General features: G+C 42.0%; 11 non-coding genes across 11 annotated transcripts; all 11 read left to right on the forward strand.

Annotated features, from left to right (window-relative positions):
• The first annotated feature begins 1,837 nt into the window (after positions 1–1,837).
• Positions 1,838–1,909, forward strand: Trnaf-gaa (transfer RNA phenylalanine (anticodon GAA)). Its single transcript has one exon. It is a non-coding gene; the product is annotated as a tRNA-Phe (tRNA).
• A 536-nt stretch (positions 1,910–2,445) lies between these two features.
• Trnak-uuu (transfer RNA lysine (anticodon UUU)) lies at positions 2,446–2,518 on the forward strand. The gene has a single exon. It is a non-coding gene; the product is annotated as a tRNA-Lys (tRNA).
• A 137-nt stretch (positions 2,519–2,655) lies between these two features.
• Trnas-cga (transfer RNA serine (anticodon CGA)) lies at positions 2,656–2,737 on the forward strand. Its single transcript has one exon. It is a non-coding gene; the product is annotated as a tRNA-Ser (tRNA).
• A 698-nt stretch (positions 2,738–3,435) lies between these two features.
• Positions 3,436–3,517, forward strand: Trnas-uga (transfer RNA serine (anticodon UGA)). Its single transcript has one exon. It is a non-coding gene; the product is annotated as a tRNA-Ser (tRNA).
• A 576-nt stretch (positions 3,518–4,093) lies between these two features.
• Positions 4,094–4,166, forward strand: Trnaf-gaa (transfer RNA phenylalanine (anticodon GAA)). The gene has a single exon. It is a non-coding gene; the product is annotated as a tRNA-Phe (tRNA).
• A 536-nt stretch (positions 4,167–4,702) lies between these two features.
• Positions 4,703–4,775, forward strand: Trnak-uuu (transfer RNA lysine (anticodon UUU)). Its single transcript has one exon. It is a non-coding gene; the product is annotated as a tRNA-Lys (tRNA).
• Positions 4,776–4,912: 137 nt separating this feature from the next.
• On the forward strand, positions 4,913–4,994 carry Trnas-cga (transfer RNA serine (anticodon CGA)). Its single transcript has one exon. It is a non-coding gene; the product is annotated as a tRNA-Ser (tRNA).
• A 698-nt stretch (positions 4,995–5,692) lies between these two features.
• Positions 5,693–5,774, forward strand: Trnas-uga (transfer RNA serine (anticodon UGA)). Its single transcript has one exon. It is a non-coding gene; the product is annotated as a tRNA-Ser (tRNA).
• A 576-nt stretch (positions 5,775–6,350) lies between these two features.
• Positions 6,351–6,423, forward strand: Trnaf-gaa (transfer RNA phenylalanine (anticodon GAA)). The gene has a single exon. It is a non-coding gene; the product is annotated as a tRNA-Phe (tRNA).
• A 536-nt stretch (positions 6,424–6,959) lies between these two features.
• On the forward strand, positions 6,960–7,032 carry Trnak-uuu (transfer RNA lysine (anticodon UUU)). The gene has a single exon. It is a non-coding gene; the product is annotated as a tRNA-Lys (tRNA).
• Positions 7,033–7,169: 137 nt separating this feature from the next.
• On the forward strand, positions 7,170–7,251 carry Trnas-cga (transfer RNA serine (anticodon CGA)). Its single transcript has one exon. It is a non-coding gene; the product is annotated as a tRNA-Ser (tRNA).
• Positions 7,252–27,357: the final 20,106 nt, after the last annotated feature.

Genomic DNA, 27,357 nt, shown 5'->3' on the forward strand with positions numbered 1-27,357 from the left:
GCAGTGTGTTTCCAATTATGCCCGATTTTTAGATGTCCCTCTACGGACCGCCTTTACCAAATTACATATTTCTCTCCTGCCATGATTATGTACTTCCCATTCCACTGTTTCCTCTGGCGGAATGTGTGGAATGATATATTGTTCTAATTTTCTTGATGTATGACAGTTCATTTGTCTCACCGGCTCGACTTATCTTCCGCCATTTGGGCGGTTGTCCTTAGGATTGCCATATTGGCTCTTCTCTCCTGGATTGACGCTTGTTCCCTATTGCTGACCTTTACTTCATTTTTTGTGACTATTGCAGGACTGTCATTAACTTGTCCCTAAACTGTGTGACGGTGCTCAAAGATAATTTGCGTTGAAACGGTTGCCTCTTGGGCACGGAAATCAAACTTATCGAGAAGACGAAATATGTTTGTTGCTGCCGGAATTGCGTACACTTCCCCATTCCCGTGCGCCAGACATATTTGGCACGTTTAGTGTGGTTATTTGTTTGTGTTTTTCATTTCTATTTTATTTTGAGAGTCTCTATTTTTTGCCTTTCTATGGTAGCGGTGGGCCTCCGCTGCCTACTTGTGGTCATTGTCCTCCTAGAATGGTTTTTTATTTTGTGTTTCGCGTTTTCGTTCTTCCTTCCTCATGTTCTTTCCACACCTTCAGAGGACGTTATTTTTTTTTCGCAACATCGTTTTGGACATGTTTCCGCTGGCCACGATGGATCTTTGTTCTCCTAAAGGAACTCCATTAAAAAAAAAAAAAAAAAAAAAAAAAAAGAAAAAAAAAGAAAAAAATAAAATTACATAAAAAAAAAGCAATACTCTGTTACACAATAATACAGAGTACAACACACCACTCTTTCCGTTATTCCCCGTTTCTCGGGTTGGGACGGTGAGGGAGACACTGTGGCCAGGCCTCGGATTGCGACCCCTGCCCCCTTTGCCTCCACCGCCGCCCTGGCCTGATCTTGCAAGAAGGTATGTTTGGTTTAACAAAAAAAAAAAAAAAAAGAGTGGTTAAGGCGTTTCTTTAAAAAAAAAAAAAAGTGGCCGAGTGGTTAAATCTAAAAAAAAAAAAAAAAAAAAAAAAAGAGTGGTTAAGGCGTCTGACTAAAAAAAAAAAAAAAAAAGTGGTTAAGTAAAAAAAAAAAAAAAAGAGTGGTTAAGGCGTAAAAAAAAAATAAAAAAAAAAAAAGAGTGGTTAAGGCGTCTGACTTGAAATCAGATTCCCTCTGGGAGCGTAGGTTCGAGTCCTGCCGACTGCGAAAATTTTCTCGCTCTCAGAAGAAGGACGTTCAGCTGCATCCTAGCGGTTGCGTCTCCACTAAACACGTGGATCGCCAGCAATGTGCAGGGTGCAGCGCTACAGTCGCGCCCAGAAGCCACAGCTCATCTCCTCGTCTCACAGCCGTCCACCAGGTGTCAGTGCAAGTGTCACCTCTCTGGGCAGTGCAGATGTGTCCATTTTAGCTTGCAGACGATGACGTGTAGCAATTTATGAGCTAGCGCAAGTCAAATGTTTTACCGTGTGTATCTGCTAGATGCTGCCTCTCACACGCTGGAGAGGCTCACTGCTTCTTGTGTCTCGTTCTTTGCACACGAGTTGCACGTGGCATCGATATAGCACAGGTTTTCTAGCGTCAGCGATGTCAATATTACATGAATCGAGTCGAAGTGTTTGCTTGTTACGATGATGGAAGCAGAAGAAATGTGTGTGGTACTTCACTGCATCTGCTGCTCGCCTTTCAGCGTCCCTGTGTCTTATCAGATGAAGATGACTGTGAAATTGGCGACGGGGCAGAGGTCAACGAAGACGTGCAAAACAGAGACGTTCAACGTCAGCCGAAATAGCTCAGTTGGGAGAGCGTTAGACTGAAGATCTAAAGGTCCCTGGTTCGACCCGGGTTTCGGCATGCATTCGTTTTGAAGCTGACGCCAATGGAATTGCTCTGAGTTTGTGATAATGTAACTACCGCCGAGAACAAAAATGACTCCCTCCTGTAGCTGTTCTGGTTGTCCAGTGCATGCCATAAGAGGAACACAGTAGGCAAATGCCTGGGAAGCAAGAAAATAAAAAAAGTCCTACCTATTGCGTTCCCTTTTTTGTGTCAGGACGTGAAGAACGTCTCCAACGGAACCGTGAAATGAGCGAAAATGTGGGAAACATTGCATTCGAAATGCTTGTGAATTTTCCAGTTGCCCAGTGAGTGTCGACAGAACACGTAAATCCTCTGCTCCAACGTATGAGACGTAACGATTGCTGCAATTTGTTCTTGCGTCATGTGTCAGCATTCTTCGATAGTCTGTTACGAGCTTAGCACGATAAGTTTGTAGACAGCATCCAGGCGACGTTTTATTAGTTACAGCTCCATGCAGCGAGTGCACAACAGTAAAGGACATGAGTCAATGTGCAGTTGTGTATCGTGGAAGCTTTACAAACGTCTTGTGAGCCCGGATAGCTCAGTCGGTAGAGCATTAGGCTTTTAACCTAAGGGTCCAGGGTTCAAGTCCCTGTCCGGGCGGAAATTTTAATACTTTGGTAGTGATTCGTCTAGTAGAGGTGGAAACACTACGGAGAAGAATGCAACTACGCCGTTTCCTGACACCACAGTGCTTTAAACGGTAGCAGTTGCATGTGTCGGCAGAACTCGCGCTACCGGCAGTCGTGGCCGAGTGGTTAAGGCGTCTGACTCGAAATCAGATTCCCTCTGGGAGCGTAGGTTCGAGTCCTACCGGCTGCGTGCGATTTTGCGTAAAGAGCAGCAAATATTTTCACACACGTGAACGCGGATGCAAACCAATGACGCCACTCTCAACAAGACGAAAATTTAAGAATACTGAGTTTCGCAACGGCCGCTGCTTCCTGTGGCTACCGGTTCACCTCGCACTGACGCTGGGACTGCAGAAAGCCGTCGCAGGCCCACGAGTGCGCTCCCGTCATTTTCTCGCGCCGACGCCGAGTTTGTGAGTACACAGATGTGCTTGGAAGTGTTGGACAGAGCGAACATTCATTTCTTTTTAAGAATCGTAATTCAGTCATTCGAGTGCGGCAAAAGCAATGGTGCAGCGTTTCTTTTGTTAAGATCTTGCAGCTACTTGCAAGTATGTCCACCGCTTAAGACGACAGAAAAGCAGCGTCAGCGGTGCGTCAGTGGGAAGTCGGTGAAGTCGCCATTGGAGCCATAAGCCAGTAATTACGACATGTGAATCACTCGCACACCACGCAGCTGTACGGTAGCTCAGTCGGTAGAGCGTTAGGTTTTCAACCAAAGGGTGTTGGGTTCAAGCCCCTGTCTGGGCGAAAATTAATACACTTTCGTAACGGCTAATGTGCTGGCAATGGAAACACTAGAGAAAAGAGTGAGGCCACGCCGCTTTCTGCCATCGGATTGCTTCTAAAGATGTCACTTTCACTTGTCGGAAGACGATATTGCCACAGGCAGTCGTGGCCGAGTGGTTAAGGCGTCTGACTTGAAATCAGATTCCCTCTGGGAGCGTAGGTTCGAGTCCTGCCGACTGCGAAAATTTTCTCGCTCTCAGAAGAAGGACGTTCAGCTGCATCCTAGCGGTTGCGTCTCCACTAAACACGTGGATCGCCAGCAATGTGCAGGGTGCAGCGCTACAGTCGCGCCCAGAAGCCACAGCTCATCTCCTCGTCTCACAGCCGTCCACCAGGTGTCAGTGCAAGTGTCACCTCTCTGGGCAGTGCAGATGTGTCCATTTTAGCTTGCAGACGATGACGTGTAGCAATTTATGAGCTAGCGCAAGTCAAATGTTTTACCGTGTGTATCTGCTAGATGCTGCCTCTCACACGCTGGAGAGGCTCACTGCTTCTTGTGTCTCGTTCTTTGCACACGAGTTGCACGTGGCATCGATATAGCACAGGTTTTCTAGCGTCAGCGATGTCAATATTACATGAATCGAGTCGAAGTGTTTGCTTGTTACGATGATGGAAGCAGAAGAAATGTGTGTGGTACTTCACTGCATCTGCTGCTCGCCTTTCAGCGTCCCTGTGTCTTATCAGATGAAGATGACTGTGAAATTGGCGACGGGGCAGAGGTCAACGAAGACGTGCAAAACAGAGACGTTCAACGTCAGCCGAAATAGCTCAGTTGGGAGAGCGTTAGACTGAAGATCTAAAGGTCCCTGGTTCGATCCCGGGTTTCGGCATGCATTCGTTTTGAAGCTGACGCCAATGGAATTGCTCTGAGTTTGTGATAATGTAACTACCGCCGAGAACAAAAATGACTCCCTCCTGTAGCTGTTCTGGTTGTCCAGTGCATGCCATAAGAGGAACACAGTAGGCAAATGCCTGGGAAGCAAGAAAATAAAAAAAGTCCTACCTATTGCGTTCCCTTTTTTGTGTCAGGACGTGAAGAACGTCTCCAACGGAACCGTGAAATGAGCGAAAACGTGGGAAACATTGCATTCGAAATGCTTGTGAATTTTCCAGTTGCCCAGTGAGTGTCGACAGAACACGTAAATCCTCTGCTCCAACGTATGAGACGTAACGATTGCTGCAATTTGTTCTTGCGTCATGTGTCAGCATTCTTCGATAGTCTGTTACGAGCTTAGCACGATAAGTTTGTAGACAGCATCCAGGCGACGTTTTATTAGTTACAGCTCCATGCAGCGAGTGCACAACAGTAAAGGACATGAGTCAATGTGCAGTTGTGTATCGTGGAAGGTTTACAAACGTCTTGTGAGCCCGGATAGCTCAGTCGGTAGAGCATTAGGCTTTTAACCTAAGGGTCCAGGGTTCAAGTCCCTGTCCGGGCGGAAATTTTAATACTTTGGTAGTGATTCGTCTAGTAGAGGTGGAAACACTACGGAAAAGAATGCAACTACGCCGTTTCCTGACACCACAGTGCTTTAAACGGTAGCAGTTGCATGTGTCGGCAGAACTCGCGCTACCGGCAGTCGTGGCCGAGTGGTTAAGGCGTCTGACTCGAAATCAGATTCCCTCTGGGAGCGTAGGTTCGAGTCCTACCGGCTGCGTGCGATTTTGCGTAAAGAGCAGCAAATATTTTCACACACGTGAACGCGGATGCAAACCAATGACGCCACTCTCAACAAGACGAAAATTTAAGAATACTGAGTTTCGCAACGGCCGCTGCTTCCTGTGGCTACCGGTTCACCTCGCACTGACGCTGGGACTGCAGAAAGCCGTCGCAGGCCCACGAGTGCGCTCCCGTCATTTTCTCGCGCCGACGCCGAGTTTGTGAGTACACAGATGTGCTTGGAAGTGTTGGACAGAGCGAACATTCATTTCTTTTTAAGAATCGTAATTCAGTCATTCGAGTGCGGCAAAAGCAATGGTGCAGCGTTTCTTTTGTTAAGATCTCGCAGCTACTTGCAAGTATGTCCACCGCTTAAGACGACAGAAAAGCAGCGTCAGCGGTGCGTCAGTGGGAAGTCGGTGAAGTCGCCATTGGAGCCATAAGCCAGTAATTACGACATGTGAATCACTCGCACACCACGCAGCTGTACGGTAGCTCAGTCGGTAGAGCGTTAGGTTTTCAACCAAAGGGTGTTGGGTTCAAGCCCCTGTCTGGGCGAAAATTAATACACTTTCGTAACGGCTAATGTGCTGGCAATGGAAACACTAGAGAAAAGAGTGAGGCCACGCCGCTTTCTGCCATCGGATTGCTTCTAAAGATGTCACTTTCACTTGTCGGAAGACGATATTGCCACAGGCAGTCGTGGCCGAGTGGTTAAGGCGTCTGACTTGAAATCAGATTCCCTCTGGGAGCGTAGGTTCGAGTCCTGCCGACTGCGAAAATTTTCTCGCTCTCAGAAGAAGGACGTTCAGCTGCATCCTAGCGGTTGCGTCTCCACTAAACACGTGGATCGCCAGCAATGTGCAGGGTGCAGCGCTACAGTCGCGCCCAGAAGCCACAGCTCATCTCCTCGTCTCACAGCCGTCCACCAGGTGTCAGTGCAAGTGTCACCTCTCTGGGCAGTGCAGATGTGTCCATTTTAGCTTGCAGACGATGACGTGTAGCAATTTATGAGCTAGCGCAAGTCAAATGTTTTACCGTGTGTATCTGCTAGATGCTGCCTCTCACACGCTGGAGAGGCTCACTGCTTCTTGTGTCTCGTTCTTTGCACACGAGTTGCACGTGGCATCGATATAGCACAGGTTTTCTAGCGTCAGCGATGTCAATATTACATGAATCGAGTCGAAGTGTTTGCTTGTTACGATGATGGAAGCAGAAGAAATGTGTGTGGTACTTCACTGCATCTGCTGCTCGCCTTTCAGCGTCCCTGTGTCTTATCAGATGAAGATGACTGTGAAATTGGCGACGGGGCAGAGGTCAACGAAGACGTGCAAAACAGAGACGTTCAACGTCAGCCGAAATAGCTCAGTTGGGAGAGCGTTAGACTGAAGATCTAAAGGTCCCTGGTTCGATCCCGGGTTTCGGCATGCATTCGTTTTGAAGCTGACGCCAATGGAATTGCTCTGAGTTTGTGATAATGTAACTACCGCCGAGAACAAAAATGACTCCCTCCTGTAGCTGTTCTGGTTGTCCAGTGCATGCCATAAGAGGAACACAGTAGGCAAATGCCTGGGAAGCAAGAAAATAAAAAAAGTCCTACCTATTGCGTTCCCTTTTTTGTGTCAGGACGTGAAGAACGTCTCCAACGGAACCGTGAAATGAGCGAAAACGTGGGAAACATTGCATTCGAAATGCTTGTGAATTTTCCAGTTGCCCAGTGAGTGTCGACAGAACACGTAAATCCTCTGCTCCAACGTATGAGACGTAACGATTGCTGCAATTTGTTCTTGCGTCATGTGTCAGCATTCTTCGATAGTCTGTTACGAGCTTAGCACGATAAGTTTGTAGACAGCATCCAGGCGACGTTTTATTAGTTACAGCTCCATGCAGCGAGTGCACAACAGTAAAGGACATGAGTCAATGTGCAGTTGTGTATCGTGGAAGGTTTACAAACGTCTTGTGAGCCCGGATAGCTCAGTCGGTAGAGCATTAGGCTTTTAACCTAAGGGTCCAGGGTTCAAGTCCCTGTCCGGGCGGAAATTTTAATACTTTGGTAGTGATTCGTCTAGTAGAGGTGGAAACACTACGGAAAAGAATGCAACTACGCCGTTTCCTGACACCACAGTGCTTTAAACGGTAGCAGTTGCATGTGTCGGCAGAACTCGCGCTACCGGCAGTCGTGGCCGAGTGGTTAAGGCGTCTGACTCGAAATCAGATTCCCTCTGGGAGCGTAGGTTCGAGTCCTACTGGCTGCGTGCGATTTTGCGTAAAGAGCAGCAAATATTTTCACACACGTGAACGCGGATGCAAACCAATGACGCCACTCTCAACAAGACGAAAATTTAAGAATACTGAGTTTCGCAACGGCCGCTGCTTCCTGTGGCTACCGGTTCACCTCGCACTGACGCTGGGACTGCAGAAAGCCGTCGCAGGCCCACGAGTGCGCTCCCGTCATTTTCTCGCGCCGACGCCGAGTTTGTGAGTACACAGATGTGCTTGGAAGTGTTGGACAGAGCGAACATTCATTTCTTTTTAAGAATCGTAATTCAGTCATTCGAGTGCGGCAAAAGCAATGGTGCAGCGTTTCTTTTGTTAAGATCTCGCAGCTACTTGCAAGTATGTCCACCGCTTAAGACGACAGAAAAGCAGCGTCAGCGGTGCGTCAGTGGGAAGTCGGTGAAGTCGCCATTGGAGCCATAAGCCAGTAATTACGACATGTGAATCACTCGCACACCACGGCTAATGTGCTGGCAATGGAAACACTAGAGAAAAGAGTGAGGCCACGCCGCTTTCTGCCATCGGATTGCTTCTAATGTTATCACGGCGTGAGATGGAAGTATGGTTGTGTTTTTTAACATCTGACGGTTTGTAAGGTGATTAGGCCGCTCTTTCTAAGACACAGTGGTATCACTCGCATGAAAAACGTATGAGACACGCCCACCAATCGTTGATGTTCGGTCAATATTATTTCGTAACGTCAGCAATCAGTTATTGATGACATGATGACATATTATAGTTAGTGGTAGGGTATGTGTGATAGGTTTGCCATGAACATCAGGTTTATAAAGCATGTTTTTTTGTTCCGACATGTGTAAAGGAAACGACTATGTCTAGTCGTAAGGAGGGTATGGATTTGACGTGGAATACTGTGGGAGGAAAGGGTAGAGTATATCAAGTCATAAGAATGGTACAGATATTTCTATTTCCAGAGCAACAGCCGTCAGCAGGGTGTATTTCCGATACTTCGCTCATTGTCGAATGTCATTCAACTGAAACCGCAATCGTAATATTTTAATTGCAAGTTTAGTGATCAAAGATATTTGTGGTCGATTTCGTAGGATGATTCTCTCTGTGCGTGGCCTGTGGTAGGAACGATGCACGTTTCCTGCTAACGGCGGGGACTTTCCAAATGGAGAGGGCTGTTGCAATGCGGGAATGTAGTTGACTTAATAGTTGACTTAACTGTGTAGTCCTCTAGACGACCGAAGACCGAACTAATACTTAGTATGTGTTGAACAGCTTTCGTCATCAAATGGAAATTTGACAAGATTTAATATGGACATGTGTTTGCGTTGGGCCATTATTCCCTTATCATGTAAATTGTTTGGTTGACTGCTTCTTCGCATTTGACATCTTTACTTAGTTGAGAGGAGATCGATTGTGGTGTGTGCATCTAGCAGGTGTAAGACATGTTTACCGGTTCTCTAGATATGAGAAAGATCTTATTTGACTTTATAAATTGTAGGGGGTTATTTGGTATATGCTAAATCACCGACGTCTGTATTCGCGAGTGGAAATATGGGTTTCCACGTAAATGTCTTCGCAGACGTGACAAGTTTTTCAGTAGAACGCGAAAAAACTATACCGATTTTGCTCGTAAAACTAAATCAAACTAGACTTTGTCTATTTTCGTGGAAAGTGGACATTTATTATGGTAGGAGATTTTTCAATTGTTGTCTTCTTATAGGAATCAAGTTGATATTAAATAAATAATCGAATGCAGAATGGTGGTTCTCGTACGGTCCCTGCTTGAGCATACTACGTGATGTCAAACAAAGTCTCAGAAGGAGCGTGTTGTGGAACTGTGATATCGGCGCTTCGTAGCCATTAGGGGCAGCTGCATCAGTATACTTTTAGACGAACATGATGCATTTGGGGGGAAAGCGGGAATTTCGCCTCGGTGCAGCGAGGCATTTAGGTGAGGCTTCATCTACACCTACATACATACTCCGCAATCCACCATACGGTGCGTGGCGGAGGGTACCTCGTACCACAACTAGTGTCTTCTCTCCCTGTTCCACTCCCAAACAGTACAAGGGAAAAATGACTGCCTATATGCCTCTGTACGAGCCCTAATCTCTCTTATCTTATCTTTGTGGTCTTTCCGCGGAATACAAGTTGGCGTCAGTAAAATTGTACTGCAGTCAGCCTCAAATGCTGGTTCTCTAAATTTCCTCAGTAGCGATTCACGAAAAGAACGCCTCCTTCCCTCCAGAGACTCCCACCCGAGTTCCTGAAGCATTTCCGAACACTCGCGTGATGATCAAACCTACCAGTAACAAATATAGTAGCCCGCCTCTGAATTGCTTCTATGGACTCCCTCAATCCGACCTGATAGGAATCCCAAACGCTCGAGCAGTATTCAAGAATCGGACGTATTAATGTTTTATAAGCGGTCTCCTTTACAGATGAACCACATCTTCCCAAAATTATACCAATGAACCGAAGACGACCATCCGCCTTCCCCACAACTACCATTACATGCTTGTCCCACTTCATATCGCTCTGCAATGTTACGCCCAAATATTTAATCGACGTGATGTGTCAAGCGCTACACTACTAATGGAGTATTCAAACATTACGGGATTCTTTTTCCTATTCATCTGCATTAATTTACATTTATCTATATTTAGAGTTAGCTGCTATTCTTTACACCAATCAAAAATCCTGTTCAAATCATCTTGTATCCTCCTACAGTCACTCAACGACGACACCTTCCCGTACACCACAATATCATCAGCAAACAGCCGCACATTGCTATCCACCCTATCCAAAAGATCATTTATGTAGATAGAAAACAACAGCGGACCTACCACACTTCCCTGGGGCACTCCAGATGATACCCTCACCTCCGATGAACACTCACCATCGAGGACAACGTACTGAGTTCTATTACTTAAGAAGTCTTCGAGCCACTCACATATTTGGGAACCAATCCCATATGCTCGTACCTTAGTTAGGAGTCTGCAGGGGGGCACTGAGTCAAACGCTTTCCGGAAGTCAAGGAATATGGCATCCGTCTGATACCCTTCATCCAAGGTTCACAAGACATCATGTGCTTTCGGCTAGAGCTGCACGGGCCGCGAGGCTGTTGGCGTAGTAGCTCCATCTCGTAGTTTGTGATTGTATATGGATGGGAACACAGTCTTTTAGGACGACATTTCCCCCCAGTACTGTGACGCTTTTTTTCCATCAGCTGTGATAGCGTGTACTGGCTTCAGTTAGGGCGATTCTTTTAGTAGGTGTGTGTAGTGCACTATGACGTCAAACAGTGATAGATGCTATATGCTTTCAGGTAATACACTATTTTTTTTTAATTCATCTCTGCCCAACACCTTTTCTTACTTATATGATAAGTTGCGATTTTTACTTGCACTGAGTGTTTGTGTACTGAATTATCTTCCGGTGTTTAAGCATTGTGAACATGTTTGAATGCATTATTTCGTTGATCTACGAGTAGTTTGCACGTCTGCATGGTGTGTACTGGATAATTTGGGCAATTTACTACCTGTTTGCACCGCTATGCATCAGCATAATGCATTATTTAGGAGCAGTTTCCAGGTCTATAAACTGTATATTGTGACTCCAAGCATATCAGGGTGTGTGTTTTGCATCAGTATAATAAATAAATAAATAAATAAGGTGAAATCAGTGGCTAAATAAATTGTTCAAAAAAATAAATAAAATACAATCCTTCCTCTCTCCAGCATCCCAGAACAGGCTGATTCCTTTTTAACACCAAATTTTCCCCTCCAAACCGCTGGCAGGATGAGTGTTTTGTATCAGCATAATAAATGAAACTAGGTGCCATCCGAGCCTCGATGTACATAGGTGAAATGTGGTTGGATGACCATGAAGAAGTAGTTGAAACTAAGTAGTTGAAAGCATAGCGAACCCCTTTTCTTACCTATATGAGTGTTCTTAACATAAGCGACAGTTTGTGTCCGGCAGACGACAGCGGGTCTGAAAGTAGGCTAGTCGGTTGTCGTTCTTATTTTTAATGGATATCAATGTGCTCTGTCGCCTGGGATGGGGCTGCGACACACATACACCTGGATGACAACGTGACATATCGTGAAGCACTGTAGTAGCGGCGAACTAGGTGAGTTCTTCGGTCGGAGGCAGTTGCCTCTTGTGTGACAGGTGCTTCCATGCGTTGTGCGAAGAATTTATTTGCAGGACCATATTCTTCCTCTTGATATGTTCAGCTGAATGAGTGCATGTAACACAGCTATTAAAACACCGACAACCAATATCTCAGCCTCTTGTGGCGGTAACACAGAACTAATGCTGTAGGTAGATAATAAATTTAAACAAATGATATTCGAATTTAATGAGCAGCGTCTAGCGGAGACAGCACAATACTAACTCCCCTAAGCTGCAGGAATAAGCTCTTAGAGCAAAATTCACTCCCTTTTTCCGAAAGGATGGCAAACACACTTGATGGTGGTACTGGTTCTAATTGTTTAAATAAAGACTTATGTCCACTTCCTAGGAAGAGGTGACTTAGGTTAGTGGAGATAGCCCAAGTGCCCTTTCTTTCCCGCCATTTTCTTAGGTTACTAGAGATACACCAAGTGTCCTATCTTCCCTCCAAAATTAAAACTTCCCGCCAGTTCCTAGGACATGGTGGTGGTCGAGTGACTTAGGTTAGTGCAGGTAGCCCAACTCCCCTTTCTTTTCCGCCAGTTTATTAGGTTAGTTGAGGTAGCCCACTTGACCTATCTTCCCGGCAAAATTCAAACTTCGCGCGAGTTCCTAGGATGAGGAGGCAGTCGGGTGACTTAGTGGAGATGGCCCAATTGACCTATCTTCCCACCATTTTGGATAAGGCTACTCGCATCATCAGCTGACGTCATGGCCGCCATATTGGACAACAGTACTTTGGGGCAGAAACCGCCTGACTATTCTACAGCCACCATACATTTTGTTTGTCGTGGTGAGAGGTTGTAACGTCTTCGCTCGGGCGTACGTTAACTCTTTAAAGCCTGTACTATGGTAAGTTGACGGGCTTCACCTTATAAGAAAGGATTTTGGTAATTATGTTGACCGCGTGTACCTGAATGGAGGTAAAATCAGACTTACACCCACTCAGTAACAACAATGATACGTCAAGCAAGTATAAAGTGCAACTACACGTTAGGACGGGCAAGAACCATACACAGCAGATGCTACCAATTGGTAATAATACGGTCGCCAGCCTAATTAGGCATTAAGTGAGTTTTTTCCTTGTACAAGTGGATGTACGTACAAGCATAACAACACGTAGTAATACTGCTTTATATGGTAAATTTTAGAACCAGAAAAATCTACTGAACTAAGATTTTCCTTTTCTGTACTAATTTGGACAAGTTATAAATATACAGCATTACACTATAATGATTACTACAAACTGCGTTTTGTCTATTGATCCGACTGAAATTGGGCATAGGTTACCCTAGAAATAGCACTTTTGAAACACACATACAATGTCAATTTTAATAAGGGTAAAACACTGATAAATTTAGGTTTTATATTGACATTCACTTTGCTGGTCAAATAAGTTCAGTACACTTCAGAATTTAAATGAATAGAAATGAAAAGAGTGGAGGGGGGGGGGGGACCCTGAAACTGTTATGATCACTGTGTTGAAGCTATTAACTATTGGAAGCATTAAGCACTCAAGATTTACAATATATGAGTTACTACTCTTTTTGTCTTATTACTTCCTCATTTAAATACCATTATTTTTGTCTCAAATTAATTAAGCTTCATTACTAAACCAATTCCAAAATTATCTTCCAACTTTGTCAGACCTTTGTTCTTTGCTTATATTTTCATTAACAATAAAGCTCCTTAAACATCTTTCTAGCATAGATAGGTCTGCAGGTAATTCTTATTAACATAAACTTTAAATCTTCATTTCGGGACACTCGGATTGCACAACATGTGGAAAGGACCCTGTCTAGGTTAGTGATGAGGATAATTAACTGATAGGACAATTTTGGTAAAAGTTAAGTTGTTATTGAACAGTCAGGAACAAATTTAACACTGGTCCACACGAATACAATTCTAAAGATTCAACCTGTTCGTGTCGATGCGACGGTTGGCGGGCAGCGAGATGGCGAGGCGCACAGCACACATACAATCACAGCTATGGCTCTTGATACATCGGCACTTTGCTTCTTCTTAGCGTCGCAATCCTTTTCAATTTAGTGCCTATAGAATATAGCCATGCTGTATAGTCGTCGGAAACGGCACATCCGAGGCTCAATGAAATCACGTTTTCCAGGAGAGCCTCCTCGACGATCCAGAGTGTGTTTCTCAGACCGATGCCCAACTCCGACTAGAGGTGGCAAAAAATAACGTAACTGATAGAAATAACCGGTTACTGAGAAGTAACGTTTACTGCGATAACCGTTCCTCTGATTCTGGCAGTTATTTCAATAACTGTTTAGTGTCAACAGTGCCTCGCGCCATCTGTTGACCGAAGATCGTACTGCGCATTTGGAAGGCGTTCTATAGACCATGGGAATAGCTGTGAGACTGCGCGCCATCTGTTGATAAGAATTGTGTACTATTTCATGGGCCTTCGTTACTTTTAGCATAAACAATTAAATAAAGTTAATGTCCGAGCCGTGGCTGATAGGAGCTGCAGTACAGGCATTAACAAGTACGGTCGTTCCCTTAAGCCACCGCCTTACGTGTTAATTTAGCTTGGACGGGTAGTACAAGGAAAGTTACTAAGGAATTCGAGCGACTATGGAAATAACTGTCAGAGACCGGTATTCTCCTCTGGCAGTTATCGTTATTGGCTCGTAGTTCTAGTTCTCTGGTAGTTATCGGGCTACCACCACAGATAACCTGGAAGCTGGTAACGGAATAACTGTGTATCTAGACGTTCCTGACTTGGTGACTCCAGTTAAAGGTCGTAGTTCCAGGTGATGTTTCCAGAGAGGATAGTAACTGGAGCGAACAAATATTTTCGTACTGCTACGGAAATAGCCGCTGGCCATCGCGAATGACAAATAACATGTCAGAAAGTATAACATAATACAGTGGAATATAATAATTATTATCCTCATCATTTGTCAGGAGATTGTCAAAATATGTGAATATATCACAGTAACTGCTAATATTTACAGAATTGGTACACTGACAGAATAAAACACAGTTACGTACTTTTAATAAATTTATCGTACACAGAATACCCGATCTTGACTGTTGCAACCAAGTGCTGTCAAAACTGAAATATAGCAGAATTTTTACCTAAGCTGGTCTATCAGTCTCTGTTACGATATTCATCTACAGAGTAGAAGGAGGGGTCAATGGAAGCGTCTGATTCCACCCGTCTGCTTCGACATAAATGAGTTGTGGTGTGTGAATGTCATTACGGCACGGTGTTTATGAGTTGGTTTGTGTGTGTGTGTGGGGGGGGGGGGGGGCCTGTCGATCTAGTTTGCAGTGCCGGAATTTGCTGGTGGTAATTATTTTTTTTTTCTAGCTGTGATGTTTTGTGTATTTATGAAGTATTGAATGTGATTTAATTTATGTAGGGATGATTGATTTGTGGACTTTTGGGATTGTGGTTTTATTTTTCGCAGTTGTAGGTGTTGGTTTTTTGGCATCAGTAGCTGTGGTGGACCTATATAGGTCACCGGAAATGACCGATTCCCATTTTCATAGTTGTGTGTGTTGATGTTTTAGTATCGTCATCTGAGGATGACCTATGTAGGTCAAGGGAAATGTCTGATTCCAATTTTCGTACTTTTAGTTGTGGGTATTGGTGTTTTGGTATGGTCACCTATAGTTGACCTATATTGTTCAAGTGAAGTGTCCGATTCCTGCAGATTTTTGTTGGTGTAGCAGAATGCTGTATTTTTTTTTCTTTTTGTTCTTCATTTTGTGTTTTGGGATCATGGTGTGTTTTTTTTACTAGCTTGTCCTCACCCTAAAACCCCCAACTCCCCGCAGTTGTCCCATTGGTTTGATTGTATTTTTGGTGAGAAATGTTATTGTATTATTTATATGTATCTTCGTGTTTGTTGCCATGTGTATGTAGTGACGTCATAGACACACTTAAAATAGCCATTTCCGGCATATTGATGACGGGTGGAATCAGACACTTTTGTATCAAATAGTCTTTCAAACACACTGTAAACCGTGCCTTATCTGAAACCAAGTTTTTAATGGTTGCTGACTTGCTGGCAGTTTATTGAAAATGCATGTTCCTGAATATTGGACCCCTTTTGGACCAAGGTAAGTAATTTTAGGTCTTTATGTAGATTGCTGTTCCCATTTCTAGTACTGATATTATGTGTTAAGCTATTGGTTGGAAATACTTGTAACAAATTTCATTAAGGAATAAATATACTAGGAAGCAGTGGTTAGAATACAAAGTTCCTTGAACAGGTTCCTACATGATGTTCTTGAATTGATACCACAAACGATTTTTATTACACGCTTTTACATGCGAAAAACTTTTGCTACGTTTGATAAGTTACCACAGAATATGCTCCCTTATGAAATAATAGAATGAAAAAATGTGGTATGCCCTTCCCAACTGAATTTATTATTGAGTTGTAGTCCCAGAAATGTAACACTGTCAACCTTTTCGATCTGCATGTCTTCATATGTTATAAACATGCTGTCGCTGGAGAAATCGAGCAGTTTGCAAATCTGACATAAAACTTGGATTAGCGTACTCACACTTTCCCCAATAGGACTAGCTTTTACAGCACAGGAGTAAATGAATCTGTCACATTACGTATATTTTTTGTTGTATTACAAGGCTGTACACTTTATTCTATTATGTGAGCAGCACAAGAAATTAAGCTTCGAATTTAACCTACAGTACTCAGTTTACATATTACTTCATACTTAAAAACGCACGTTGTTAACATTTTACTTAAACAGTGCTTTGGCGAAGTTCCGCGTACTTTCTGTCGCAGCTGCGAAGATAATATTTCTAATAGCGACCGATAACCTACAAACATATAATATGAAACACTAATAATCGTTCTAACATCAACTAAAATGTACCCGGAGTTAATAAGCTAAGGTTATGACACGATTCATACGACATTCCTGCTATTTCACACTACTCGCAGTTATACTGATAACTAAACTGATGGATTCCAACTATGTCGTTATTTAACTGTCGGAGTATTCGGTATTCGCTAGCGAAAAATAACTTGGCAGTTATTAATAACGGTTAACGATAACGGTTATCAAAGAATAACTGGAACTGTGATAACGGTTACTCCAGAATAACCGTTTGGCCCACCTCTAACTCCGACTATATTGCTGAGCCCGTTATGCCGTGCCGCGCCCGTGTGCATTTTCCCGCGCTCGCCTGCCATCCACCTTTTACCGCTCCCCTACAGACAGGGTATTCACCAAAGGTTTTACATTCCACATATCCTAACACATTGCCTACGTATGGACCAGGCGCACAATTACAATTTTAAACATGTTACAATAAATTCAACATGGGTTACACTTCAATTCTGTTACAGCATTGCTTGAAATTTGACATAAATATTAATATTCACATCGAAAGTTGCTTACAATTTCTTTAACATAATGACACGAAAAGAAAAAGAAATGAAAGCAAAACATTGCTTACACTAATTTATCGAAAATCAGAAGAAAAAAATTATTATATGTACAGTTGTTGTTACAAGGTAATGCCTGAAATTTGATATTCTTGGCACACTCTTCACACTGTGGATCCTGCAGTACTGAATTACCTAAAGATTTCCGAAATTGAATGTCCCATGTTTCTATCTACCATTCCATTCCATTCTACGTCCATTGCCTGTTAATTCCCGTCATGCAGCCATAATCATTTCTGAAACCTTTCTGCATGGATCACCTGAGGATTATCCGTATTTCGCTGCATTATGTATATTTCTTTCTCTCATAATCACAACAGTAATTTGCCAACCTGACTGCAAGCATGCCTGAATGATTGGTTGGAGGTGGCTTTTGTTTTGGTATCTGAATGATTGTTTACATGCATCACTGTGAGTCTGTATCTATTATGATCTAAACTGTCTGGTTAGCGCGGAGATTGGTCTTTTACCTGAAGCATCGAGAATTTGTGTGCCTAACTTATTCATAAGATGGTGGGTCGAAGCTGTAGTCCGCTCAAACAGAATTTCTTATTTTCTTTTAATGTATGTGTGGAGCACAAATCTTTAATGAGCATTTTGTGCATATACTCGTATCTCTCTGCATCAGGTATGGTACGGAGGATCCTGATTTTGCAGTGCCTGAAGTTGTGCAGACCCATTTAATAATGATTGTATGCAGGGCAGCCTCTAATATGTGACCTGTTTATCAGTTTGGCGAAAATCAGTTGTTGATCTGGCTGGTGGACTGGGTTGACTATAGAGTTGCTCCACCAGATGTTTCTACTGGCTAAGGAAATCTGCCTTCTTGGGAGGATTATTTTTCTAGTGAACGTGATAGCTGCCGTTTTGTCTCGATTTATTTTAATTATCCAGATTTTTACACAAATTATTGATTTTGTCTAGGTGCTGTTGTAGCTTCATGGCAAATGAAGTGAGGTAGCTACGACATTTATAAACCGCTGTATCGTCAGTGTACCACACTACTTCGTTTCTTGCCAGTTTTGGCACATGATTTGTATATAGTATAGCACAGGGCTCAGAACCAAACCCTGTGAGACCCAAGCCACAGCATCCCTGATCGTACTAACACATTTACCGCACCTAATTGAGTATTTTCTCCCCACCAGGATCGAGTCAGTCATGTGTATCATGTGTCCTGTAATTTCTAATGGGAATTCCTTGTAAATTAAGCCATCCTGCCATAATTTACCAAACACTTTCTCGATGTCGAGAAATACCATTCTTGTGCTGTGTTTCTTGTCCAGCGCACTGCATACGTGATCCATCAGACGCAGGATTTGATTGATTGATTGATGATACTGTGTTCAGTTCGGAACCGCTCAAGGGTCATAACGCTACGGTCACTCAGGAATTCGGTAAGGTCTCTGTAGATAACACACTCCAGTACTTTCCCCAGGAAGCACAAGAGTGAAATGGGTCTCTTGCTTTCACGAAGATGGGGTTTTTATTGGATTTGGGTTTGGTTACAGCCTGAGCAGCTTTTCAGGCGGTTGGGAAGTGGTTTAAGGAGAAGCACTGGTCGTAAAGAGGTGATGTATGTGATTGTGGTAGAGGGGAGGTATTTTAGGTAAGGGACGTAGACCTCGTAAGCGCTGGGAGACTTGTTGGTCCCTAGTTGTCTGATGTAGGCACACGTAAGGCGATCGGAAACTGATGTAAATTCTGTAAATGACCGCTCCGCCAATGCACTGTCCTTTCATACCTTGTGTACATGATACTACTGCCATCTGTATATGTGCATATAGCTATCCCATGACTTTGTCATCTCAGTGTAGTTTCAGACAATCAACCGCCAGAATGTGGATGGAATGTAAATTGTGTTCCTGGACTTAATCTAATGTGTTAGGTAAATAGGCTACTGTTCTCTATTTCAGCTAAACTGTAGCTGATGGGCAAATGAAATAATGATGGGCAAATGAAATAGTTTCATTTGGCGCCATTTGAACCATGTTCTTAAACCAGGCAAAACGCTTGGAGGCTACTGTGAAGATAGAATAACACCGTCGAGATATGTCCTAGGACCATCTACCGGTCTCCTCATGCTAGCGCTCATTAGATCTTGTTTACATGAAAAACTGTGGTTCACATAAATACAACATAAGGAAATGACAATTAGATATCGCGATGTAAGTACTTGATAAAGTCATTAAGAACTGGAAAGATGGTAAAACAAAGGTTTTAGACGATATGAGAATGCAACAGATTAAACATTTAAGCACCAAAGCAACTTACTAGTCTCTCTTAGTTTTTATATGTTTATCTGTCCCTAAATGACGAAAGAAGTCTTAATATGCACCACAGACAGTTTCTTACTTCCGCAACTTGTGGTCATGGCGAAAAACATCAATGCATTCCCAGTGCAATAAGATAGCGTGGAATGGAGTGTCATTTATCAATTTCAAAACTCAAATGACCGTATTTTCTAAAATAGAAACTTACCAAAAACAAAAACAAAAATCAGAATATTGGTATTAACCATACAATTAATTTGATTTTTTAGTGAACAATATGTCGAAGAAACCGAGTAATCGACGTTAAACCATAAGCGGGGTTACTCTGATACCCTCTTGAGGCCGGTTCCCACTATAGCGCGGCGTGTGGCAACGGCAGCGACAAGCGTTTTCCGCTTTGACGAGGCGGCTCGCGGAATTGGCGTTCCCATTTGGAAGCGGCAGACGTTAGCGGTAGCCAATGACGGACAGCCTCTGAGGTACAGGGTGGGACCCACTGAAACGCCCGGTGCGTTTGATTAGCTATATCTTACACATACATGAAGGAAAGACAAAGTTGAGTGAAGACATGCCAATTTTTCATTTTCTGTACAATGTACTCTTTCACATATTTCATTACTCATGTTTCCTCATTTCACCATAAACAGATTTCATGACAACCGTTCATGATTGTTCACTATCTCCTAACACATTGAAACAATGTATGATAAAAGAGATTATTCAGATAGTTAAGCGAGACAAAAATTTAAAATGTGATACGGTAGCAGGTACACGAAAACAGTAAGAACACAAAGGCTAGGGGGAAGGAATGAAAGTGAAAGCCACCTAATAGAATTTCCCACAGAGCATAATGTAATCATCGCCAGCACCTTGCTTAAGAATCACGAAAGAATAATATATACTTGGAACAGAGTTTTCGAAACCAGATTTTAAATTATAAGAGATTTCCCGGTGCTGACGCAAACCTACAATAATTTATTGGTTACGAGCTGCAGTTTACAACTAAAGAGACAGTAAATGGTAGCAAATTAAGGAGATTGAACTAGAATAAGTCAAGACCCACAGTTTTTCGATAATCTTAAAGTTACCGTACTGCAACGACTGACTGAAACAGAGGAAAGAAGCCGCTAAAATGCGAATGGATATCTTTGAGAGAAGAAGTGGTGAATGCAGTAGAGTATGTGAACGGGAAAAAGGTACAGAAAAAATCATTAGATAAAACGTGATATATTAAATTTGACAAGAGGGAAAAATACGAGGGCGGTTCAGAAAGTAACCTCCGATTGGTCACAGTGTGGGTTGTGGGGGGAGTAGCGACGCCATCTGTGCGTTCACGCACTCAACAGGTCAGTCGACATCAAGCCGTGGTCGAGTGAACGTCGTACCTGCGCTAGTTTAGTTTTTGTGGCAGTTTGAAATGTGTGCTGCAATAGAAAACCCCGCCAAATGTGAAGTGCGTGCTGTCATAAGGTTTTTTACAGCCAAAGGATATTCTGCAGCAGCTATTCATCGTGAGCTTTGTGCCGTGTACGGACCAAGAGTTATGAGTGAAGGAGTTGTCCGTGAATGGGTACGTTTATTTAAAAGTGGACGAGAAAACGTTCATGATGAAGAGAGGAGTGGTAGACCATCATTGGTGACTGACGAACTCGTTCAGACAGTTGATGCAAAAGTTCGTGAAAATCGACGTTTCTCAATGTCGGAGTTGTCTACTGGTTTTCCACAGATTTCTAAGACTCTCTTGTACGAGATAGTGACAGCAAGATTGGGTTACCGTAAGTTCTGTGCACGATGGGTGCCCAAAATTCTTACCGACCACCACAAAACTCAAAGAATGGCCTCTGCATTAGACTTTCTGTCACGTTATGAGGACGAAGGAGAACCATTGTTAAACAGAATCGTGACCGGTGACGAAACCTGGATTAAGTACGTGAACCCTGAGACAAAAGAACAATCAAAGATGTGGGCACATTCAAATTCGCCTACCAAACCAAGAAAAGCCTCGCAAGATTTTTCTGCCAGAAAACTGATGGCAACGGTGTTTTGGGATGCCAAAGGGGTGTTGTTGGTTGAATTCATGGAACGTGGTACGACCATTAATCAAGACGTGTACTGTGAAACAATAAAAAAGTTACGACGGGCTATACAGAACAAACGCCGTGGTATGCTGACTTCCGGTATCGTTTTTTTGCACGATAACGCCCGTCCTCACTCTGCTCGCAGAACAAGGCCCTTCTTCAGTCCTTCAAGTGGGACGTTATCAACCATCCACCTTACAGCCCAGACCTGGCGCCAAGTGATTATCACCTCTTCATGCATTTGAAGAAATGGCTCGGGTCACAGCGGTTTGATGACGACGAAGAGCTCAAAGATGCGGTCACAGGCTGGCTCCAGGCACAAGCGGGTGATTTTTATGCAGAAGGAATTTCAAAGCTTGTGAAGAGATACGATAAGTGCCTCAATCGCTATGGAGACTGTGTAGAAAAATAGTGCAAAGATGTATTGTAAGATGTATATATTAAAATATTTTTATTTAACTTGGTGTATTTTTTTAAATCAACCGGAGGTTACTTTCTGAACGGCCCTCGTATAAAAATGCACCAAATAAAGTAGGCCATGGGAAATAGAAATGTCTAAACATGACATTGACAGAAAGTCCAAAATCGCAACGCGATTTTGCACTCGGAAAACATAGGAGAATGAAAATGAGAAAGAAGTAAGGAAACCTTGCTCAAAGGAGAAGCAACTGTCAAGAACTCATTTGGCAAGCCAGAACTAAGCAAATAAGAGAAGGCTAGAAAGTGGAAGGAATATGTAGAGAGGAGAGGGGGAGGGGTTGTACAAACTAACATAAGCACAATGTTAGATTCCTGTGAGATGTCTGAATACGCAAGGCAATACTGACCCTACCACTTAGCTATGTAGACACACTGAAGAACTGCGAAACTGTGTTTATAGCATTTCGCTGTTTAGAGAAAGGTTTTGACAATCTTAATTAAAACATTCTTTGAAGCACTGGAGATGTCATCGATAAAACACAGGGCCACAAGATTATCTACAACTTGTACAGAAACCAAACTGCATTTCTAAGACTTCAATGACTTGGAAGGGAAGCAGTAATTGAGAAGGACGAAGTAGAAGGGATATAAAATGAAGGCTGGCAATAGCAAGAAAAGCGTTCTGAACAAGAAAATTTGTTCACATCGAATATAAATTCTAATGGTTGGGTACTATTTTACAAAGGTATTTGTGTGGAGTGTGGTATTTGTGTGAAGTGCAGCCTTGTATGTAAGTGAAATGTGAACGATGAACAGTTCTGTCAAGAAAACAATGGACGCTTTCAAAACATGGTGATCAATAAGAATGCTGAAGATCAGATACGAGGATCATGTAACTAAAGAAAAGATACGGAATTAAATAGAGGAGGAAGAGGAAATTACGGCACAACTTTGACTACAAGAGGGGTTAGTTGACAGGACATATTATGAGGTGTCAAAGAGTGAGGACAAAGGGGTTGGGTGACAGTATTCTGATAATAATCATGTGTTGAAATGCTATTCTAGTATTGTTATCTATTAATGTAAGCAGTGAATTCACTCTTACATGCACTCCTCCACAAAACATTTAAACCAAAACTGAAATCAGCTGAACACCAAATCTTTCAACCACTGTCTGACAACTACTGCATTCACTTTCAACTTTCTATAACTATCACTGGCTAGCCACACACACATACAGATATAAGGAGAACAGAAATAAAGAAACATTAGTTTTCAGCGTATAATTCCTTAGGTTGGCAATATGTACATAAACAAACCAAACAGGAAGGGACATGAGGTGAACACACTGTAGTTACGACTTCAAATCAGTGTTTTCGGTAAAATGTCTACAGCTAGTGACAGAAGAAAAAAGAGCGAACATGAAAATGTGCTTCTGTTCCATAATCTAAGTTTCAGTTCAACCTCCAGCATGTGACCAGGTGAGGGGAAACGCAGATGTCCGCCAAAAACTCGATTCACTGTAAATAATAAGTTATTCACGTAAAAAAAGATGTGAACTGTTTTATAATCTGCAAGTATCACATATCAAAACAAAACTGAATCATTCTAGATTCCACCAAAGATGCCTTAAAGTAAAAGGCGAAACGCGTCTTGAACCAATAAAGTACACTGGATCAAGAAAAAAACGTTTGTTTCTTACCAAAGGAAATAATCAATAGCTGTAGATACTTAGAAAATTACAACTTATGACATACCAGCAAATTAGTTTCGGTTAACTTTTCATTCCACATGCTATTAAATGCCATTTAAAAAAATTCATCTATCCATTCTGAAAAACTGTAGTTACTTTCATATGTCGGTAGATAAATGACTTTTTACAAGTTATCGTTTGCAAAAAAACACGTTTCGATTTCTTGAACCGTTTACGAAATTTGCGGTTGATACAACCACATGGTTTACGACAAGCAGGACAAAGTATCAGTCGCATTGCGAGCGACCAGCGCGGTCGCCGCACAGCCCGTCCGCCGACGTATCATTCAATATCTCAAAAAAGGTGATGGCTATCGTTCTGCTCTCAGCTTTAAAAACAATTCCGATATGTTGACTAAATTTCATACGCAGTAATGCATTACCTAAAATGATCTGTACGCAAAGTCCACGCAATGCGTTTTTACCTCTGCACATTGATTAAAATTTCGTGTAAAAGTTTACGTAAATGCGATACAGCAAGTAACCACGACGAATAACGAAAAGAAATTCGGTCCTTTATCGAGAGAAGATATCAGGCTGTAACATGCACCAGAATCAAATTATTCTACCGAATAGTTTCCTTGGAATCGGATGATATGTATTTCATAGCTGTCGCCGCGTCCGCGCCAGCGGTTCGGCGGAAGTTCGTGTGGCCCTGGGTTCCGTACCTGACGTCACGCTCAGCGCGTTCTGTGATTGGCGTCGTGGACCTGGAGCGTGGCACGCGGCAGCGGTTCGACATGGGCAAACCGCGACGCAGATCACGCCGCGCCGCTGACGGCGTTTCCATGGCAACCATGCCGCTGCCGCGCGGTTTTGACGCACGGCAGCCCTAGTGGGAACCGGCCTTTAATTTTTTCATGGAAGAAGAAAGTAACTGCTTTAAGTGGACAAGCTCGCTAAAATGACCAAAAATTTGAAAAAAAATTTATTCATCTACAGAAGAGAGCATTTCATGCTAATTTCAAAAATGTATTGTTTATGGGCATTATCATTTTCCGTTTGTTCTAAAATTGAGGTTGAATGAGTGAGATGTTGAGCTCAGAGAGAGGAGAGGTGTTAGTATTGTGCAATGCATAGCTTGGGGGGTACGTTTTTCTAGAAAAGGAAAAAAGAAGGCAAAAAAACATAGTGTGAAGGTGTTATCTGGAGCATTGGATGTTTTACAATCATTATCATTATTTATTTGTATAACAGTTTTTTACCAAACCCCTACTCTATTTTATCTAATTAATCCTTCAATTTATAAAATGTATCGCATAACAGGTACCTTTTAGCTGCATTTTTAAATAAGTGTATTTTTGCAATTTCCTTTATATCTTTTGGTAATTTATTGTACAGTTTTATTCCTCCATAGAAAATGCTGTATTGAGTTTTATGTTTTATGTTTTCTTGGCAAATGGAAGTTGAGTCTAGCTCTTGTTCTGTGTTCATGAACAGAACTATTTAGGCAGTAATTACCAATGTTATTTTTGATGTGTACAACTGACTGGTAAATGTATTCACACGGAGCAGTTAATATCCCCAGTGTTTTTAACAGATCTTTACAATGAGCAAGACTAGAATTTTTGGTTATGATTCTTAAGGCTCTTCTCTGGAGTTTGAAAATTGTGTTCATATTTTGTGCATTTGTCCCCCAAAAAAGAATGCCATAGCTAAGAATTGAGTGTACATATGAATAGCATGTAACTAAAAGACACTGCGTGTTACATACTGACGGTAGGATTCTAAGGGCATAAAACGCTGATGACATTCTGTTTGCAAGTACCTTTGTGTGTTCACAACACTTCAGTGGAGAATCAATATTCATTCCCAGAAATTTTGCATTTATTACACAGTCTATAGAGGCGCCATCTAAATTTAATTTAACATTGTAATTTTCTCTCTTCAAATTGAAATTCATGACATTAGTTTTCTTTATGTTCAAAATTACTTTATTGATTATTGGCCATTTGTAAACTTCCTTGAGAGCTTCATTTGCTTTCTCTGCAAGGAGTTCTCTTGTTTTCTCAGTGACTGTAATATTGCCGTCATCAGCGAAGAGTATTTTTTCACCATGAGTAACACTACTGGGAAAATCATTGATGTATATCAGGAATAGTATTGGTCTTAATATGCTACCTTGCGGAACAACTAAATTAATGTATTTTGGTTCTGTTTAACTAAATGTTTAGATCTATTTGAAGTATGTGTTATCTGTACTCTTTGTACCCTATCTGCTAGGTATGATCGAAACCAGTCACTAGCTAACCCTCTTATTCCTAATGTTTCTAATTTATTTAATAGAATCTTGTTGTCAGCTTTCTAAGATCCAAAAATATACCTGTGACACACTCATCTTTGTCAAGAGCATCAAGTACAACCTTTGTGGATTCTACTATGGCTGACTCTGTATTTTTGCCTCTTCTGAAACTGAACTGTGATGCACTTAAAAGATTGTATTTATTCAGGTAATTCATTTATCTGTCTTTCATAATTGATTCTGTTAGTTTTGAGAATGGTGACACCAGGGAAATGGGCCGGTAATTTTCCAGGTCTACTGCATTACCTTTCTTAAGCAAAGGTACAACTCTTGCCTGTTTTAACTGCTCCGGAAATGTCACTGATGTGATGTGAAGGATCCATTCAAAAATTCCATTTTTAGATTTTAGCGTATTTGAAATGTCTGGTCTTTCCTGTGTGAAACATTTGTTGTTTTATATAAATATGCCAATTTTTTCATGGTGGTTTTCCTGACACTCTGTACAATCTGGCATTTGCATCCTTTTTGCGCCATGCAGAGATAATGCTCAGCATTCTTTTACTCCTTGTGTATTATTTCATGCTTCTATTGTTTTATCGCTTCAATGTTTCCTACCCTGTAGCTACTATCGATATACTTGTCTGTTAGCACTCACAACTTTAAGCAAATGTCCCTGCCCTTGATCATTAAGTGCAGGCTGTCGGCCACTGTGTTGTCCTGGTGAGAGGTAATGCCTGAAACTTGGTATCCTCAGGTCAGCCATAAGAAGAAATGTAGGGAATTTAGAAAACATAAAAAAGCTGTATGGGCCATCTTTTTCCATAAGCGTTCCACAACTGAAAATCCAGTGCATGGTCTTTGCCTGAATGATTCTGACACTTCGTGCAAGTACAGGAGAAATGGCAGAGATGACCACAAACATTCTTTACCTGCATCAGTAATGAATGAAATTAAACCCATATTTAGAGAGACCTTTGTAAAGATACCATGTTGAAGAATGCTTCAATGATGGTGTAATTAGAAAACTGGATGTTTGGGAATTATTGGGCATAAAATCTAGTGGAAATACTGCAAACTCCTGGGTGCAAATAGATAAAGAGAGAATCCGCAAAGCAGATATTGCTAATTTAAAATGCACAAAAGAGGCCAGACAGAACAGAAGAGGGATCAAGAGAAGAAAAGAAGATCTGTATGATTCAGATGATGCTCAGTATGGTGCAGGAAAATATTAGCGGTAAGTAATTCTCATCAATAACTATACTAGAATTGCAATATTAAACATTAAATGGATTTTTCTCATAAGTACATTTTTTGCTTTCAGATACAATTATTTTATAAACTAATGGGGTTAGAAACATGAAATTTGGTCAGTTTGTACTGCAGATGGTAATAAGTTATTACAAGTAAACTGAGAACCACCAAACAATCAGAAACTGTTTTATAATAATTAATGTACAAAAAAATTTAATTTTACTAGTGAAAGAATAATTTTTTCTTAAAAACCATAAGAGGTATTATGTTCATTTTACTTGTAACCTGAGGCATATATGTTAGATATATGCAGTTAAAATTTCATTCTTTTATCACTCATTGTTCTTTTGGAAAGTGTAGCTATTCAAAGGGTAAAATAGCATTGGCAGAATAGGAATAAATATTGCCTTCCATCTCCCCTTAAGGGGCCTTGTATAATCTCTATGCATTGTTTCAGTACACATATTGG

Source organism: Schistocerca nitens, unplaced genomic scaffold, assembly GCF_023898315.1.
Source record: "Schistocerca nitens isolate TAMUIC-IGC-003100 unplaced genomic scaffold, iqSchNite1.1 HiC_scaffold_385, whole genome shotgun sequence".
Lineage (NCBI taxonomy): Eukaryota > Metazoa > Arthropoda > Insecta > Orthoptera > Acrididae > Schistocerca > Schistocerca nitens.